The sequence below is a fragment of the Mus musculus genome, chromosome 13 (assembly GCF_000001635.26).
Source record: "Mus musculus strain C57BL/6J chromosome 13, GRCm38.p6 C57BL/6J".
In the NCBI taxonomy this organism is placed as follows: Eukaryota; Metazoa; Chordata; class Mammalia; order Rodentia; family Muridae; genus Mus; species Mus musculus.
Window position 1 is genome coordinate 36,432,776 of NC_000079.6, and position 19,453 is coordinate 36,452,228.

At 43.7% G+C, this 19,453-nt stretch overlaps 1 protein-coding gene across 10 annotated transcripts in view; it reads left to right on the forward strand.

Annotated features, from left to right (window-relative positions):
- Fars2 (phenylalanine-tRNA synthetase 2 (mitochondrial)) overlaps positions 1 to 19,453 on the forward strand; it is a 420,168-nt gene that overhangs the window by 315,348 nt on the left and 85,367 nt on the right. The window lies entirely within an intron of this gene.

Sequence of the window (19,453 nt, forward strand, 5' to 3'; positions counted from 1 at the left end):
AGGTGGTATCATCCTGCAGATGAGAACATGAAGGATTAGAACACCAAGAAACTTGGCCAAGGTCCATATAAGCAACAAAAGACAAAGCTGAAACTTGAACCCTGTGGTTCTGGCCCACATTCTTATCTATTAGACTCTACGGGCAGGGCAGTTCTGGGACCACCCACAGTACAAGCTGGGCACTCGTGATCTAGGATTTTGGTGAATGTTGCCCCAAAACATTCTTTCCATTCACATTTTAGGCAGAAGATACTCAGATGTTTTCTAAGAAGGGCTTTGAGATTTCCAGGTCCTGTGATTGCAGACTGTTTTCAGCTGACAGTCATGTCACTGGGCAAATGTTATGGTTTATGTAGTGTGAAAGCCCCACATTTGCTCTGTGTTGAGTACTTGGTTGGAAGCTGGTGGCACTGCTTTTGAACGTTGTGGAGCCTTTAGGAGGTTGAGTTTCACTAGAAGAGGGTTGTTGGAAGCCAACATTGAGGTGGGCTCTGATTCCTGAACACAGATGCAATTGGGTCAGTTGCCTCATAATCTCGCTACTGTGACTTCTCTGCCATGATGGGCTGTCCTCTTGAACTGTGAACCCAAACTAGGCTTTGCTTCAAGTTGCTTTTGTCTAGTATTTTATCAGAGAAACACAAAAAGAAACTAGTAATATATCTAATACAGCAAGCAAGGAAAGGGACCTTGCTTATTGAGCCCACTCATTTCACTCTAGGAACCCCTTCAAACTCAATCCCAGGACATTCACAATGAGAGAGGTTACAGCAGAAGTCTGAGAGGCATTGCCTGTGTCTAGAATTCTGAAAGTATTTCTCCTGGCATCCATTTTCAAGTGTGATACATTTCTAATACATGTGTCTACCTAGAAGATATGTGTGTGTCCTGGAGAAATGGAAGGGTCTTTAGTAACGGATTCTCTAAACTTCAACCAATCATTCACATTCTCCTTCAGTTTCCTTACTGGAGAAAACTAAGGTTAATAGACTGTTGATTAACAACAGCAGATTGAGCATAGCATTAACCTCAGTTGCCTTTAAGCTGCTGTTATAAAAGCAGTTAGGTAATGTGTTCCAGGCATAAATTAATTAGGGGCTGAGTGAAAGTCTAGGGAGAATCAGCAGCATCATTTTAGAAGCCAGAACATTAATGGAAAAGTGGTGGCCACCTTAAACAGTTGGATAGTGGAAGAAGCCAAGCTTAGGCTCCAGAGCCTCTATCATCCCCAAAGATCTGGGGATGAACTAGACTTGCTTCCCTTGAAAGATGTGCTGGAAAGAGGCAGACCCAGAGAGCTGTGGTAGAATGCATTTGCAAAGCAAAGGGACGGATGTTCTCCCCAGTTCTGGGTGGCGGAAGGGCGCCTCAGCACAATGTTAAGCAAGTCTTCATTTGATACCTGCAGAGGACTAAGCAGAATGTTCCCTGAGAAGTAAGTTAGCCAGGCTGTGGTCTCTGAGATAGCACACCAAGAGAAGAGAAGAACAGTAATTGCATGGTCCAGAGTGTTAACTGCAGACTAGACTCTGCAAAGGTCAGACTACTGAGAAACAAGCCATAGTCTAACCACTTGGACTTACTAAGTATCCTCTGGGTCTTTGTGCCATCAATTCCTGTTAGCAGCATGTAGGTAGACAGTCACAGTCGTGATATAATGCGTGAGGAAACGGATGCACTCAGTGTGCATCTGTTTACTGCAGTGTATTTACTGGTGACTAAACAGATTTGCGGCTAAACAGTCCGCGCTCAACAACCTGAGGAACAAAGCAGACAACACAATGATAGATGGATAAAAGGAAGGAGGAAGGCAAAGGGTGCACAGAAAAGGGAAAGAAATCCTTGGCCACTGTGAGGCTTAGTTGTGAACCTGTGGTGATCTGACAGACTACAGCTACCCTGGAAAGATGGACCACAACATGGACATAGGATGATACAGGATCAGGAAATGATGTGGGAAAAACCAATTCCCAATCTTCTAGAATGGAGAAGCCCTATGGAATGCATACTATCAGTGTGTATAACAATGCAGCCAATGGTGGTGTGCTTAAAATGGCAAAGGATAAGATTATGTCACCTACTGATGGCAAAACTGCTTGATAACATAGTTCTGAATTTTACCTGCATCGTTAAGTAAAACACAATTCTACTGTCTAAATTGGGGAGAAAAAAAACTAGCAATGATACTATGTAAAGATATCTTCTAAAATAATCATCTTCAAGGACTAAACCCAAGGTGTTCTAGAGAGCCAACTAGTGAGAGGGAGCAGTACCTAGGGTCTCTCTGTCTGTATAAATTTCTAAAACTATTCGACCTTTCAAATGTGTACAGATTTAATTTTGATGAAAAAGATAAGAAAATTTTGGAAAAGAATAAATACCTTGCAATACTCTTATAAAACACTTTTTTTATAACCTCCTGAGGACTTAGCAAATGTTAATGTCTTTCTTTCCTCTTTCTGGGACAAGTACATGTGCTACACGGGGATTTAGGGTGGACGTGCGGCTGGGCTGACTTATACCTGTTAGAATTTCCACATGGTTCTAGCTTTTCTGTTTCTTAGCTGCTAATGTCCACGGGAGGGGGAAGAGATAAATAGGTTTGTGGACAGATGTTAATGAGTGGGCCTTAGCATCTGTGGACTTTGTTAGGTGTGTGGTTGAGACTCAGACAATAGCACCCCTGTGGTGATGGAGAGGGGTCAGGAAAGGGACTGGACACAGGGTCAAGCAGGCAGTGCCCTCTTGGTTAATGCTAATGGTGAGCTCCCCCAGACAATCAGTAGGGAAGATCATATTCAGGACCTCAGTGGTGTCCAGATTGGAGCAAGAGGTCAGGACCATGATCCACAGTCTGGGTTTTGGGAATTGAAGGGAAGAGAGAAGACGCAGTGTGCATATTTATAAAGCACTCCATATGCCACATGTTCAATGCAGTATGCTATTTTATTTTTACCTCTTTTTCAAAGACAAGAAAAGCATATTAATTAGTGAATCTAGTCATATACATGCCTGTATATGTATGTGTTTTAATGTAAGTGCTTATGTATTGAGAAATTGAGTTTAAAATGCATTTAATTTCTTGGACCTCAGGCCATGGTAAACCCAGTCTTCTTAAAGTATCTCCCAGAATTTGAAAACACAGCTTGAGTTAACTCTTTCCTGAAATGCTTAGGATCAAAGGTGTTTTGGATTTCAAAATTTTTTCATACACAGGTGAGAACCTAAAAGCTCATTTTTGCCTTATGTGCAGATCCTAGAGGTAATTTTATGTAATAGTTTTAGTTCACCTATATTTTTATTATAATTCAGCCTATGAGGTCAAGTATAGAATTTTCTACTTGTGAAATCACATTGCTACTTTAAATATTTTTAATTTTAAATCATTTCAGATCTTTCAACTTAGAATGGCCAACCTAGTTTAAAAAAAAAATAGAGTATACTCATAATCTTCCATTCAACAATTATTTCTTCTTTAACATATAGTACCTTTTTTTTCTAAAGATTTGTTGTGTTTTGTTTGTGAACAGGGTCTCACTAGGAAGCTCATTCTACCCTTAATGCACATGGGTCCTTTGTGTGCAAATCCAGAAAAATAATTGGAAAAAGGATGTCTTACTCTTTCAAGTCCACTACTGGTTATTGCTCATGCACTTCGTGGGAGGCTTTGGGCCAACTTCCCTTGTTGCAGTAATGAATGAAGCAGGCTCCCCCTTCAGCCATTTTGCACTTACTTGGAAGAGGCCAGTCATTAGATCTGAGTGACATTAGTGTAGGTCTCTCAAGGATTCCATAGGAAACAAATAAGCAGACTGTCATGTGGGTGGTGGGAAACAGATCATTTCAGAGCCACAAAGAGAGACATGAATTGAATCCTAGAGGTTTGTGCTGTTGTATTCACACATTCATTCATTAACTCAACAGCAATGCATACTGGGTGTGTGCCTGGGGGTCTCTGGATATTTGCATATAATGTGAACAGAACAAAGCCCTGGCTTCCTGGAAGCACTGGGAAGTTTGTGGGTAGGAGGGAGTTACATCTCCTTGCTCTGACCTGACCTTGGTTCTATTGACCATTCAAATGTGTATTCTATATGCACATGTGGCACTTAACTTCTGGCAAGGTCTTGGTAGTCTCACAGGTGGCCAGCATGGACACTGTGGCCTTGAATTCCCTGACATCATCTGATATTTGAGGAGTGAGTGGTATCACTAGAAGGTACCCATCCTAGTCCAGACCCTTGACCATGGGATATAAATCAGACTTAAGCCACAGGCCTTAGCTGAATAGTAGATGCACATTTTTCAGAATGCAAGGAAAACAAGCCCAGCTGTGTCGAGCACAGTCATCTGTTTGAAGGATGATAGCATCATTCTGACCTGGACCATTCTACCTGCCACACTTCTCTGATTCCTCCTAACAGATCATGGGTTTCCTGGTGTTTTTCCAGCCTGTCATAGTATTAGCCAATAATGACTTCAGAGACTTAAATTATAATTTTAAATGGTTTCTAGAGTTGGTGTTTAATATATCTCTCAAAATGTCACCCTGATAGATTCTCTATGAATAGCAGCCTAATAAATATTTGTTACTCGAGGGTCTTGGTCCTGCCTCCCCGTGAGATCCCCTGAATGTTTGCCTATCACCTTCACAGCCCTAGAGGCTTGTAATATTTAAAGCCTAGAAGTAGGTGAGGATGGGCACCCAGGTATGGCCCAGCTGTAGCTGTAGCTCCACAGCAGGAGGCGTTCCATGAGACTGTGTCACAGTTTATCACAAGCTCCCATTTACCCCTCCTTGCTCTTTTCAAATTCATGGCCTCTTTTTTTCATTAAGTGTTGTTATTTGTGTCTATGCCTTGGCATGCACACATATATCTCTTAAATACCGCCCTGTCTGTATAATGGCAGTCATATGTGTGCTTTCAAGGCTGACTGTTTCTCCCTCTCAGCATTTCTTAGTTTCTTCGTATAGGGTTGAGGGCTTGCAGTCCTTCCCCGATTACTTTGGCAGGTGTGTGTGTGTTGTTTGCTTTGCTCAGCTCATGCTTAGTATGACTGGCGAAACTTTACAGGTGTAGCTTATGATACTACTAGGAGACACAATCTCACAACAAACTCCTCTGCCTCTTACAATCTTTCTGCTCTCTTTTTTGCAATGTTACCTGAGCTGTAGATACTAGAGTTGTTTTGTACGTGTATCCATTGGGACTGGGCTCCACAACACTGCATTTTAATTGGTTGTGATGTTCTAATGGTCTCCATCTGTTACAAAGAGAAGATTCCTTGATGAGGGGTGAGAATAACACTTATCTGTGGCTATAAAGAGAAATATTTAAAAGTAGTCAGAAACTATTCTGGTATAGTAAGTGGTGGTTGATTTTCCTTCAACATATAAGGTTTCAGAAGCCTTGGGGATAGTTGGCTAATTGTCCAGTAGCAGGTATGATTTTTCTATTTTTGACTTGATCTTAAACCAATTAGAGAGCTGTTGGTTACTACCAAGGTATGCTTGCTACTACTGTACACTTAGGGCTGTTGTGCCATGCTGGTCGTTGTTGGGGTTCATAGGTGTCATAACTGGACAGGAGTCTTGGTTGCTTCTCCCTTTGGAAGCTTGTATGGTGCCTTCTGGTACCATGAAAGTCATTCCTCGGGAAGGAGGCAGTTAGGTCAGTTCCAGCTCAGAGGCCTCAGAGCCCTGCATCTGAAGAGTCTTACATACTAAATGAAGCAATAGTGACTTACCTTTCACCTCTGGGGTGGGGGCAACCAAAGGCAATAGCAATAGCCTGTGTATTCAGGGAATAATTTGGACAATCCTCATTAACAACTTAAAAGAGGACTTTTATGCCTGGTGTTATGGTTTAGGTGGTCTTTGGCTCTTAGAAGGAGTATTGTCAGCCCAATAAGAATATTTCATATATATATTTGTATGTATGTATATATGTGTGTGTATATGTATGTGTATATATATATGTGTGTGTGTTTGTGTGTATGTGTGGGTGTGTGTGTATATATATATATGTGTGTGTGTGTGTGTGTGTGTGTGTGTATAGTAGGAAGCCTTTGGCTTAGTAATAAACAACTACCCTAAACCCTTCTGGACAAATAGAGATTAAAGATGTCCAGTGAAGGCATCTCTCCACTGTCAATAGTTATATGGGCCTGGCAGGCTGTATAGGAAACAGCAAGGAAGATCAGCTGTGGGAAGTGACTTAAATATGTGTCCCCTAATATGGGACATCATTAGTGTGTGGGAAGGGAACAACTCTGCAGCTGATCCTGAAACCTGTGTTTCTAACTTCAGGGGTGTGTCCTGATGGGGTTTAGACTGCTTAGCCAGATGAAGTCAGAATTTCACTGACAGTTCTTGAAAGCAGACAGAGTACTGGAGCAGAAGACAGACCATTTTCAAAAATCAAGTTCAGGTTCATAACTCTTCGTTTCTGTCCAGGCTTCTGTGGTGCTGTGTTGTTTGAGAAGTAGCAGAGCTAACTGTGGCTCAGCATGTATGTACAGAGCAGACTGCCTGGGCTTATCTTGTTTTCCACCAACTTGCTGCCATGGTTTTGTTGCTAAATTAGTTAACTTCAGTTTCCTTCTCCATGAAATGGGGAGCCATAGTACGTATTGTGTTGAAAGGAGCATGCGTGAGATGCACTGAGAATAGTGCATGACACAATAGAGTAGTGTAGTTTATGTTGATGGTCATGATGATAGTCTTGTTACTCTGGCAGAGGTCTGAAACATGACACTCAACTTTTAAAGTGTTAATCTCCATGAGTTGAGTCCCCACTAAATACAGATGACCATTATGCTGTTCTAGTTCACTGAGTCCTGGGATCTCAGGTGGTGTGTACTGCTGCATGCTCTAGCATGCTCTCATATTCCATAGTGTATTAACTGTAGCACCCCAGTCCTTTAGGAACACTCAGTAGCCCAGTACTGCATAGTCATGGCCATGATGCTGTTATCTCACTGGACTCAAGGAATGCTACCAAAAATCCATTCAAGAACTGATTTTTTTTCCAGAATGAAAAAGATCATTAGCCAAATATAGAACTCAATTTCTGACATAGAAATTTTGAAGGAGAAAAATGTTAGTAGTTTTCCTCAATGATAAAAACCAAGTTATTGAGTAATTAAATTTTTGCTTAAAAGTGTTTAACCACCCTCTCTGTGGGCAGTGATGGTAAAAGTGCCTAGTGTATACTCTCAGCCAGTTTAACATTTTCATTACATTTCATTTGAACCCTTTACAGCCAGGTTAGCCAACACTGACATTCATTCACTCTAGTGTCTCTTATTTCCTATAGCACTTTGGAATATTTGGAGATTTCTATGCAAAATAAATTAGTTGTCTTTTGTTGTTGTTGTTGTTGTTGTTTTAACCATGGTTCATACTAGCAGTGTCTGGAGTGACTAATGATCTAGAAGGTTCTGTAAAGTCACATATAACCAAGTATGTTACAGGTTCTGGCTGTCCCATCTCTCTTTCTGCTAATTTGAATGGTGACTTACAGATTCATCAAGCATTAAAACCAAGGGAAAGATCTTTGAACTTACATGGTTCTAATGCCTGATAATAAGACACAAGACTTTTTTTTTGGGGGGGGGGGGCTACCGAGACAGGGTTTCTCTGTGTAGCCATGGCTGTCCTGGAACTCACTCCGTAGACCAGGCTGGCCTTGAAACTCAGAAATCCGCCTGCCTCTGCCTCCCAAGTGCTGGGTGGGATTAAAGGCATGCGCCACCATGCCCGGCAAGACACAAGACTTTTACAGGCAAGATTAACTCATATACTTTGTACAAGAACTAGGACTAAGGTTTAATTCATTTAATAACTAGGGAGAAAGAAAAGCAAACTAAAATTTTCTTTATACAAAAAGAAACAAAACGTATTGCCTGAGGAACGTCCAGTTACCTGGTGTGACAGGTGAGCAGGTAACCATAACAGAATTGTCCAATGGCCAGCCACTGCCTTCGTTCCTCCGTTGGAGTGGAGAGTGTTATAGACACTTGAGAGATAGTCTTTCAGCTTGGCCATCCACACTGCTGTAAAATACTTTGGGGTTTGATGTTTGTCTCTGATTATCTATTCATTCATGTTTCTTTCTATGAGTCACTCATCAAAAATATAAGTACCCGAGCTAAGCTAGACCTGAGTTACTTATATAGACCTGAGGGGATAATCCTGGCCTTTGCCTTCAAGTAATTTTTAGTCTAGCTAAAGTAGGCAGGAACATAGAGAATAAGATGTAGAAATGTGTTAAAAGATCTATGATATAAATATGGCAAAGATACATGGAAGGCACAGTTTCATTCCTGCCAAATTCTCCTGGGGTCTTCACAGATACTTCCTGTGTTAGAGTTAAGCTTCCACTGTGCCTTCCCAAAAGCATTTACATTTTAAAGGGGATCAGTCAGTCCCGGGGTACACTAGTGTGCGTACGAGACACACACACTGCTACCCCTAGAAGCTGGAGAATGTGTCTTGAGTGTGTAGCTTCTAAAAATGGTCCTGCTGGAGGACAGTGTGGATGAAGCATCACGAAAGACTGTTCTCTTGTCCCGTGCTCCATAGCTTACAGTCAGCTTCTCGCTTCATTCATTGGAGCCTTTGTTCATTCATCTCAATGGGTGCTTGGTACCAACCAGGTACTGAATGAAGATAGGACAGAAAGCAAAGACAGGTATGGTTGATGTTCTCCAAGAGCCCAGAGTCTTTACCAGCACATGAAACTAGATTTGACCAAACAACAGCCAGAAATCTAAAAGAACCTGAAGAGTGCTGTCTGTGGTGCCTTGAGGTGGGGAAGAGAAAGGCAGGCAGCTAAGGAGCAAGGTGGCATGCCTGGGAGAAACCTGATGCACCAGCAGCTCAGAGTGAAGGCCAACTGGAGCCAGAGGAAATGGGAGCGTGGTGATGAGGCGGGAGAGGCAGGCAAAGATCTTTGACTTCATCCAAGCACAGTCCCCTGACATGTTAAAAGCAAAGGCTATGTGTGTTAGCTTTCTGTCATTGTTTAAAAACAGTTGAAATCATGAACGTACAAAGAAGGAAACTTTGTTTTGACTCACAGTTTCAGACCTTCTGGTCCCTGGTCACTTGTCTACATTGCTGTCTCCTCTTTGTTGAGGCAATATACCATCACAGAAAAAGCACTTGGTAGAAGTGCTCACCTGTGGGAAGCAAAGAGAGAGGAAGAGACCAAAGTCCCAAAGAGACCAAAGACAGCTCCACAGATTAGCAACTGACTCTTAACACATGGGGCCCATTTGGGGCACACTTTTCAGGATGTGACATGGTCAGCTTTGGTTTTCAAAAGTTATGCTGTAGGACTAGTGGGAAGGCTACGGATCCATAGATCCTAAGACTATATAAGCAGTTTGGAATCAGGTGGAGTTCAGGGGAACATGAGAGTTGGCATATAAACTGGTGAGCAACCCTCATTTGAAACATGTCTGTTGTAACTGAAGGCATAGCGAAGGCAGTCTGGGAAGTATGGAGAAGAACAAGGGATAGTGAGTGAGTCTTGAACCTGAGCATTAGAGGCAATAGAGAATAACCTGAATGGAGTATATGAACTGTATGGAAACATGTCAACTGTATAAGCAAAGGACAAGTCGACTTACCATGGTGAGAGTATGGGCTGGAGAGGTTGCTCAGTGGTTAGAGCACCAGCTGTTCTTCCATAGGTCCTAAGTTCAATTCCCAGGACCCATATAGCAGTTCACAACTGTCTATAACAAGATCTGATGCCTCAGGCATAAAAACATACATGAAGGTGTGTGTGTTTTATATAAATAAATATTTTTTAAAAGATGGTGAGAGTAGCCAACATGTCAAAAAACTACCAAAACACTATGAAATGACAGACAGCCATCAATTGGCAACATAAGGGTCTTTAGTAGTTATAGTAAGAAAAGTGTTGATTTTAGGGGACAGAAAAAAAGCTTAGAGTGAGTAGAGAAAAGGAGGGGGAGAGGAACTAGGGATCCTATAGTGACTTTGAGAAAGGAGGGAGACAAGACCATAGCTGGAGTGAATGAACAGGTCAAAAGCAGTGGTGTTGTAAAGAAAGAGAGGGAGAAGGAGAGAGAGAGAGAAGAAAAAGACATCACCTTGCTTAGAGGAAATCAAGAAGAAAGGTCCAGAAAAGTAGAAGTGGTTGCCTCTGAGAGTCCAGGAAGAGAGGTACACCTTGGAGCAGAACCCATGAGATGGCAGGATACCCTTCCATCCAGTACTGAGGGAGAGGTCAGACCAAAGCTGTAGGACTCTCACTTGAGCCACTGGGCAGTGATGGAGATCCCACCTGGTCGCTTGGTTTTTAATCTGTAGTGCCTGCAGGGACTCTCCAACACTAACAGGTGAGAGGTGTGGCCACAGTAGGACACGGAGAGCCTGGAGGCACTGGAGACTATCTGAAATGGTTGGCGAGCACTTGGAAAAGTGGGGTGAGCTTGTGACGAGGGTGGGCCTCCCATCTGCCCTTCCAGGTCTTCTAGCACAGATCCCTCCATGGTGTCCCTTGGGACATTACTGTGATTTCTCCTCCTTGGACTTAACTTGGACATGGCTGTAGGCCACTCTAAGTTTCCCTGATCTCTTACGTGGATTATCCGTCCATTTCCACTGCATGCTTTTGTCCACTGTGCATCTCTGGCAGCTGTCATTCTGTTCTGGGCCTTTACCCTCTTCTACTTTCCCTGTCCTTCCAACACATTGCCCAGAGCACCTTTCTTGCTGTTCGGATGCTTGGTTCATTCACCATTGCAGAATGTGAGTGACAGCAGCTCAGGAGATAAAGACTATTCTAACACCCCAGTGCTGTGGGTCCCTTCCATTCAAACTGAATTATGGAAGTGACCATGCACTGCGTCCCCTTCCAAAGTTGTGGTTGCCCTACATATGGAAGTCATCACCCTGCCCTGGAAGGAGGCATTGCTGTCCAAGGTCACACCCCTTAGCTGGCTTTTGACTAATGCAGGAGCAAGAATGTGTGTTTCACTCAGGTGTTATAAATGTAATTTTCCTTTGATTGTCAGAGTTTCATATTTAAGAAAGTGATGCAGAGGGGTCATGTTTGAAGCCCTTGGCTGAGAAGCAATTAATGCATGACCCTCCAGTCACATGTTCAGGGTTTGGATGTTGGGCAGGCAGTGGCTGGAGAGTGTGTAATGTCATCCAGTTTTCTTCTCTGTAAAGTACACAGAATACTTGTCCACTCACCTGGGGGCCATAGGATCAGATGAGTTCATTCTCATGGAGCTCATAGAGCAGACCGGAAGCTCAGTGAGCACGTCAGCATCTCCTCTGTCTCAGCTCAGATACAGTGCTGGGGCTTCCATCAGCATCTCCTCTGTCTCAGCTCAGATACAGTGCTGGGGCTTCCATCAGCATCTCCTCTGTCTCAGCTCAGATACAGTGCTGGGGCTTCCCAGTCTCCCATTGTCCTTTCTGACACTTGTTGACCTTTTCATTTAAGATGCTCCTTGGTTTGATACAAAGAGCTCTGAAAGGTAATTAATTACTTTGGTCCTTGTTTTTCACAATTTACGTTTAGAGTTCACAGTAAGAGTTTATAGTATATGGGAGTTTGTGTATTATCTACCAACTATGCAACAACCAGTGTCTAGTCCTTTAAATTACACAAACACACATTCTCTCTCTCTCTCTCTCTCTCTCTCTCTCTCTCTCTCTCTCTCTCTCTCACACACACACACACACACACACACCCCTTTGATGCTAGAAGCATTTTTAGCCACCCTGGCACTGATAAAAGTACCTGTGTTTTAGCCCTTTAACCCATTTAACAATGGAATAAAATGTTTGAATTTCTATAGCATGTTTGTATATGGAGAGGAATCCTTTAACATGGGAATGTGACATTGTTCAAAGCTACCCTGTTCTTCCCTAATTGGAAGGGCCTGACACTGGCCCTGGGCAGGCCTACCTCCCAGCCATCCCAAAGCCAGCCTTCAGTAGACTCTTTTATCAGTGGTAACTTGGGGAATATTTTCCCCTGAAAGCAAAAGCAATCCACTGAAGAAAGGGTGGGAAGAACTGAAGAGCTTAAAATAGCCAAGAGGAGGACTGTGGGAAACCCTGTGAAGACACAGAAGCTGGTGCAAGCAAGGGCACACCTGTCACTCCTCCCAGCCCAGAGCTGAGAAATCCTGGCCAAAGAGCAGTGAAGATGTCTTTGAAATGATTTCAGGAAAGCCAAAGCCAGACATAGAGCCAAACTGGAGCAGGTCCCACCCAGCAAACATCCAGACAGCTTTTCCAGAGCTGGTTTGTACCTGTTTACTCGGGAGGATGGACTGCCTCCACCATGTGCATGCCAGTGAGCACTTCACTATCCGCTGTAGATGGACCTGTCACAGCCCATATTTCCTATCCTGAGCCCCCATCCCTCTCTGCCCTCTAGAGCTCCCTCCCTCTTTGGCAACTCCCCATAAGTCTCTCAGTCCTTGTCAGTCCAGCTTCCCTCATCCCTGCCCTCCTCAGCCCTTCTTACCCCTCCCCTCCCTGAAGCCCTCCTCTCCCCGTCCTTCCTCCTCTTGGCCTCCCTGTTCTGCCCAGCCCTCCTCCCCCTATATCCGGCTTCCTCTACTGCCACTCCTCCCCTCCAGCCCTGTTCTGTAGCCTCATCCTTACCTCCCCTCATCCCTTCCTCTTTCATCCCAAACTGGCTTTCCACATAGGCCCTTCTCCTCTGTCCGTTCCTCCTTCCTCTCCCCCTCCCCCTGTATCACCCACTCCTCCTTCCTTCCTTCCTTCCTTCCTTCCTTCCTTCCTTCCTCCTCCTCCACCACATCCCTTCTTTTTTCCCTCAGCCCTACTCTGCCTTCACTCCCCACCCCAGCCCTCCTCCTTTGTACCCATTTTCTATTCCCCTCTAGCATCCTTCTCTACCTCCTCACCCTTCCCTATCCATCCTCCTTAGCTCCCTCCTCCCCTGACTCCTCTTCCTCACCCCCCATCCATCCTTCTCAGCTCCTTCCTCCCTGACTCTCTTCCTCACCCTCCCCATCTGGCCTCCTCAGCTCCTTCCTCCCCAACCCCTCCTCCTCTGCCCTTGCCCCTCCTTTCCTCTTAGTCATCCTACTTCATCCCATTGCCCTCATCCCTTCATCCCTCCTCCAACCCCACCCCAGTCCTCCTCTTCATCCTTCCCAGTGTAGCTGTTTGTTGACAACTTCACTGAGAACTCAACACAAAATAAGTGGCAGATGTGGAGTTTCAAAGAAAAGGATTTGTTTGTTTGTTTTGTTTTGTTTCATTTTAGAAATGGAAAACTTTCTATGTCTCCTATGTCAGTTCACTCTTGAGTTCTCTGGAATACTTTTCATCTCTATGCTAATTTTATGTTGTAAGTGGAAATCGATTACATAGGAAGAACAGAAAGGGGGTTGGATCAGAGACCATCTGAGTGGCTGATAATCTAGTGGACCCTTCCTTCTGTCCCATAGAGGAAATGTCCTCCTAGCAGCCAAGGCTGTCCTAGGGGCCAGGGGCAGGTCAGGAGTAAGGGCTTCCTTTACACTCCCATGCCTGGGAAGTACGGATGCTCCCTCTTGTTCCAACAGTTCCCTGCAGATTTCTATCTCAGTGCTGAATCTGCCTATTGATTCATCAGAGCATCTTGTCAGCAGCACAGAGTGGCCTAGAAGCCATGACTAAGTATGAATGAGTGGACAGTGGATTGCGCTTGGTTCTCAGTCATGAGATGGATGGAACCCTCACCTCAGTCATGTTTGCCCTCTGGGCACCAGCGAGCTTCGTCAGAACAGGCACTGCATCAGTATACATGAGAGATGCATGGTTGTGCTCTCTGCAGATCTACATGGGTCTGCTCTGTGGTGGCTCCGGGACACCTGCCCCACAAAAGAGTGCCATGTCGCAATGATTTCTCTCGTTTGTTTTTGTTTAGTCCCGTCATGTGTTATTTCCTGTTTCTTTTCTTACACTGTGAAACATTTGTTGGTTTATTTAAAGAGACAATACGTGATGAAAGAGGAGTGTGCTGGAGGCTTCCGGGACTGGAATAATAAAATTACAAAAAGTTCCTTCCTTTCAACTTTGGAGAAAACGTAGCAAGTTCTGTGTGAGAAAGCAAGACCTCTTGACACATAAGCAAAGTCATGGGCTATTGCCTGAGTGTGCCCACCCCGTTCTCAGCTGGTTAGGATGCTTATGGCTTCCCTCAGAGTCTCCTTTCAGTTTGATCATCTGATCATCTGGAGCCTCAGCTCAGAACAGCAGATGGGCAGATGAAGTGCACTGGGTACTTAGAGGCTTCTGGGCTGACATCTCAACTGTGGTCCATCTCACTCTGGTGCGCACTGCTCGAATGCTAACAGGGCTGGCCCAGGGGCTGTGATACCACTTGGTTTCTTAGAGATTCAGTCCACACCTCCCTGAGGGCTTTGACAGGAGCTACAGAGCTACAGAGACATGAGTATGTGCGGCTGAGGTGCTTGATTGCTCCTCAGAAGTCAGTCCACTGAATTCATTTTCTCCTCACTAGGAAATCTGAGCCACAACCACAATACCATGTTCACAAGCCAAAAGAGAAAATTCTTGAAGCTACTCAGAAAAATAATGACTATGTGTTTTTGTCATTCTTTTAAGTATTCTTTCTGAGGTTTAACTCAAAGTATTGCCTGCCTGCCTGCCTGCCTGCCTGCCTGCCTGCCTTCCTTCCTTCCTTCCTTCCTTCCTTCCTTCCTTCCTTCCTCCCTTCCTTCCTTCTTTCCCTTCTTCCTTCCTTCCTTTTTCCTTCATACAATGCTCTGATAGAACTCAGAAGGAATAAATGAAAAGCCAGGCAGTAGCCTGCAGGTAGGAGCTTGCTTGTCTCCTCCCTCTATGGAGTCTTCTCTTTTTCAAGGTTAGGTACTGGTATAGTTATGTCCTTCGAATTTTGGAGAGGGGTGCTAGGGTGTTGACGAATATGGGGAAATGCATAGTGCTCCATGGTAGAGTTGGGAAGAAGGGATGGCAGGCTCATGGACTCCCTCTAGAGTGCTGTACTTATTTAAAAGGCTATGAGTTTGATTGATTGCATTCAGCTAACCCTAAAACACTCTGGAGTCCTCCTGTGTACAATGGTCTGAATTGGGTGGTACAAAGACCTCTTAAACTTGCTCCTAACTGAAAAGGGGCACAATTAAGTCATTAGTCTTCCTTTGTGTGTCTGCTTCACAGTTTACACAGAGCAGAGAATGTAACTGAGTAGACACTTTGTCATCAAGGACCGCTGCACCTCCCCAAGTGCACTGTGAGTTGAAACGGCACTACCTAAACACCCTGTGAGTTCACGTCAGCCAAGTCAGCAGCTTGGCTGCACAGGGACAGGATTGACTTCTCTCCTGGACAGTCCTTGAAGTGCCAGGAAGCCTGCCAGCTGCAAGGACCAGCAGCAAGTCAGTCCTTAGACTGTGGTTCCTGTGGACCAGGCATGTGCACTTGAGAGAGACAAAGTGAGTAGAGGAAGATTAAGATCATATCTAATCAAATCAAACTTTAAAATGAAAAGGACGTTTCATTTGACATTAAGAAAAGAAAATCCTATAAAATATCAAATATGGAGCCAGCAGCTAAAATTCACAGAATAACAAAATATCAGAGCAAGACAATCTCCTAGAACGGTCTGTCCACATCAGCCATTCACGGGTGGGGCCGCCAGCAGCACTTGGCCATCCTTCTCTTTGGCAGTGTGTGTAGGGTGGAAATGCACCTAATATTACTTGGTTGGGGAAGACAGAAGCCATTTTCTCTGAAGATATTTTGGCTGCTGCTTACAGGCTCATGGAGCACGAGAAATGCTTTGATGTGGAATATGTCTGGTTATGGGGCTTGCCTGAGCTGCGGGGGATTTCCACTCTCTCCCACGTGATGTTTGGCAGCCAGAATTCCTTTAATGCCCACCATCAGAGCACTTCTCCTTACTGTTCCTCTGCCCAGCCCCTTCAGTAGTCTCTGCACTCTGACAATAAATGGCTCAGAAAACAGATGAGAGATGTGTAAATTTACCTTTTTCCCCTAGGGATGATCGGAGCGTTCGAAGCTCCTGTCGTGCAGAGTTTCACTTCTCACCAGTGATGACTTGCTTTCATGATGCAAGCTTTGTCTTCTGTTTCATATTCAGTTTTCTAAGCAACCACATAAGCAAATATTTAATTTGTTTTCATTCACTCTTGTAGTACTGGATGGAACATAGATGAAACTGTACTGTTTGGTGGCCGTCGGAAGCTTGGGGATACCCAGAACAGTTTTGGTGTTGTACAGAAGGGCTGGCCCACCGGCAGTGCAAACAACTAAAGACACAGAGTAAACGGGATCACTGAGATGCATTAGCTCAGGCCACTGACGTTCACTACGTAGTTGTCATGGCTTCATTCAGACGGATCACTTCTTGTTTTTCTCCATTTGTGGACATCCAAGCCCTAAATGCATGGCTTTGAAGGCATCTCTAAATGTAATCCTGGCTTTTGTTTTCATAAGTGTATAAATTTTAACAGGCTACACATCTTGGGGTTTCAAGTTTCCAATGGTAGTGATGGTGATTCTACATAGAATGTTCAAGGAGGTTCTAGTCTAATAAGATACCTTACACTGTTGCTACAAATCCAAGCAGATGCTTAATCTTCTACCTTAAAAGACAGGGGAATGCTGGGCTGGAAAGAAATCACAAGTCATTTATCAACATCAAACTAGCTGTAGTAATGAGATCTTTGGTAAAGTGGACTTCACTGATGGTTCTTGAACACTGTGTACCTTGGCTTCCATCAACAGATCCTGTACAAAAGAAAACCAGTTAGTTACTACAGGGACATTAGTAAACTTTGTCAGGATCTTGTCTACCACAGCCTTGAAAGCCTCTGTAAAACCTTCTGTGAAAAAATTCTTAAGAGTTCAGTGTAAGAGAATTTTAGCTGTCTTCATCATGTTGTTACAGTTAATAGTAGGCAGCTTGCACTTAACTTTGGCTGGAGAGAGACCCTGCTGATTCTTTGGTAGGCTTCGAGGTTTACAGTTTCTATTACTTTTCTCCCTGCCCTCAGCATTACTAACGTTGACCCCACATATTATATTCAAGGCTGACAACATAGTATTACAGTTACCACTCAAGAAGTTAACACCTTCCTTGGTCACCCAAGCATCTATGAATGCCCAAGAATTGAGTCTGTTGAAAGAGACTACCTGTTGGGTATCACCTCATCAGCCACAAGAGCACCAAGCCTGGGTCTTCTGCCAGGCGAATAAAGGAGAAGAAGAGACTGAGCTGTCTTTAAGAGCCACTTCTAAGGGTACCCGTTCAGGTGACTTTACAAGCTCATATGGCTCATGACCTATGAAAGTGATGAGACAGAAGTGAGTTGGCTCCAGTAAAATGTCAGAAACACTCCCTTAAGTGTATTCTTTATCATCAAGCATTTTATTATATATTTTCTTTTATTAGCCACTTGAAATCCCCAGTAGAGTGAGACAAAGTATAAATTTATGAAAATCAAACACAACAGATTAATGATATATGCACCCAAGTTTGGGCATTATGCATTAGTACACAAGAAGTATTCAGTGGCCAAAATTGGACGTAGGTAGTTTGATCACCAGCCAAGTTATATTTAGGTTCTTCCACTCAATATCAATCAATCACAACCAATTACTTGATATGCAACAGGCAGTATAAACCACTAACCAATGCAGATATTATGCTTTGGAAAATCACATATTCACAGGGCTCTGTCCCAACTAAAGTTGTAGTCTCCAGAGAACAGAGCCATGTCTCATCTAAGTCTTTATGCTTACTATATGTGGCACACAACTGATATGCAAAAATATGTAAAAGGTGACTAGGTAAATGCCAGGAGAACAAGTACCTTTCAATCAACTGAGCAAAGCTCATAAGAACTCAGAGACTGGAGCAGCAAGCACAGGTCTGCACCAGGTCCTCAACATACATACTGTAGCTTTCAGTTCAGTATTCTTATGGGCCTCCTGAGTGTGAGAATGAGTGGGTTCTCTGATTCCTGTGCCTTCTCAAGTTCTCTTTCTTCTGTTGGGGTGCCTTGTCCAACTTTGATGTGATGGGTTTTATCTTATTATACTTTATTTTGTTATGTTTAGTTTTGTTGTTCTCTCTCCGAAGCCTGTTCTTTTCTAATGAGAAACAGAAAGGAAGTGGATCTAGATGAGAGCAGAGGTAAGCAGGAACCAGGAGGACTGGAGGGAAGGAAAAAAAATGATCAGGATATATTGTGTAAGAAAATAATCTATTTTTCAATAACAAAGGGAAAAGAAGTTTTTGAATTTTAATGGGAATATATGTTAAAACAATGAGATGTAGAATATAATATTTATAAGAAATGACCTGTTGTGCAAGTTGTCAGTACTTCTAGGTGCTTCAAAAGAAGACACTGTGTTAGCCAGTGGCTCCTGAGTCAAGCTGTTTTTGTCCGTAGCTAAGCTTGCATAAGCCCTCAGTAATATCAGGCACAGCTGTGAAAGCCTACTTACTGGTTTTTCTATTCAGAAAGAAGTTTAGGTGTATTTTATTGTTTTATGTGTAGAAGTATTTTGCCTGCATGTATGTCTGTGCACCATAGATAGAAGGCCAGAAGAAGACATTAGATCCCTTGGAACTGGAGCCACAGACAGCCATGAACAGCAACATGGGTACTGGGAATCAAAGCCATGTTCTCTGGATGAGCAGCCTGTGCTCTTAACCGCTGGGACTTCTCTGCAACCCCCTCTTTTCTTCCTTAACACACACCCCGTGTTTCCATTCAGTTCATCCTCTCCAGAAGCTTGGCATCCTGTTTTCACAGCCCCTGCTTCTAGCAGTCCCTGCTCTCTTCTCATTGCAAGGCTCAGCTGGGACTCTTCACGTGAGTCTTAGCTGGATTCACAAGTACTTAGAACAGTTTTATTTTCAGTGTCCTGTTAATTCTCATCCAAGTCTCTCTACTGAGAAGTCTGCAGTCTATGCCTAACTGTAATGATTGGAGTATCTATCCCCACACTATAATAAATAATGAGTGTCAGTGAACTCATTATGGTAAATCCTTGGGTAATTACTCTCTGCCATAGTTAGGGGACTTAGGGTAGCATAAGCTAAAATTATTCCATCTAAAGACAAGCCCGAGGTGGATGCTAGGGTTAAATATAATTCGTTTGCCATGTGTTTATTATAGTTAAATTGAACTAATTTAGGGCCTGTTGCTGGCCAGCAGCTAAGGAGGAAAAAGTTTCAGTGCTGTGAGTTCTCAGAAAGGAAAATGAGGCTCCATACCCGAGCTCGCAGAACATGGCACAGGCAAGCCTTCCTCCCACTCAGTCTCCATCCTTCCTGACCCAGTGAGACGCATCTGTTGCTGAAAGTGGTGATCCACTGCGGTGTTGGGTTGGTATGGTCCAGTGAGGAGACTCTCA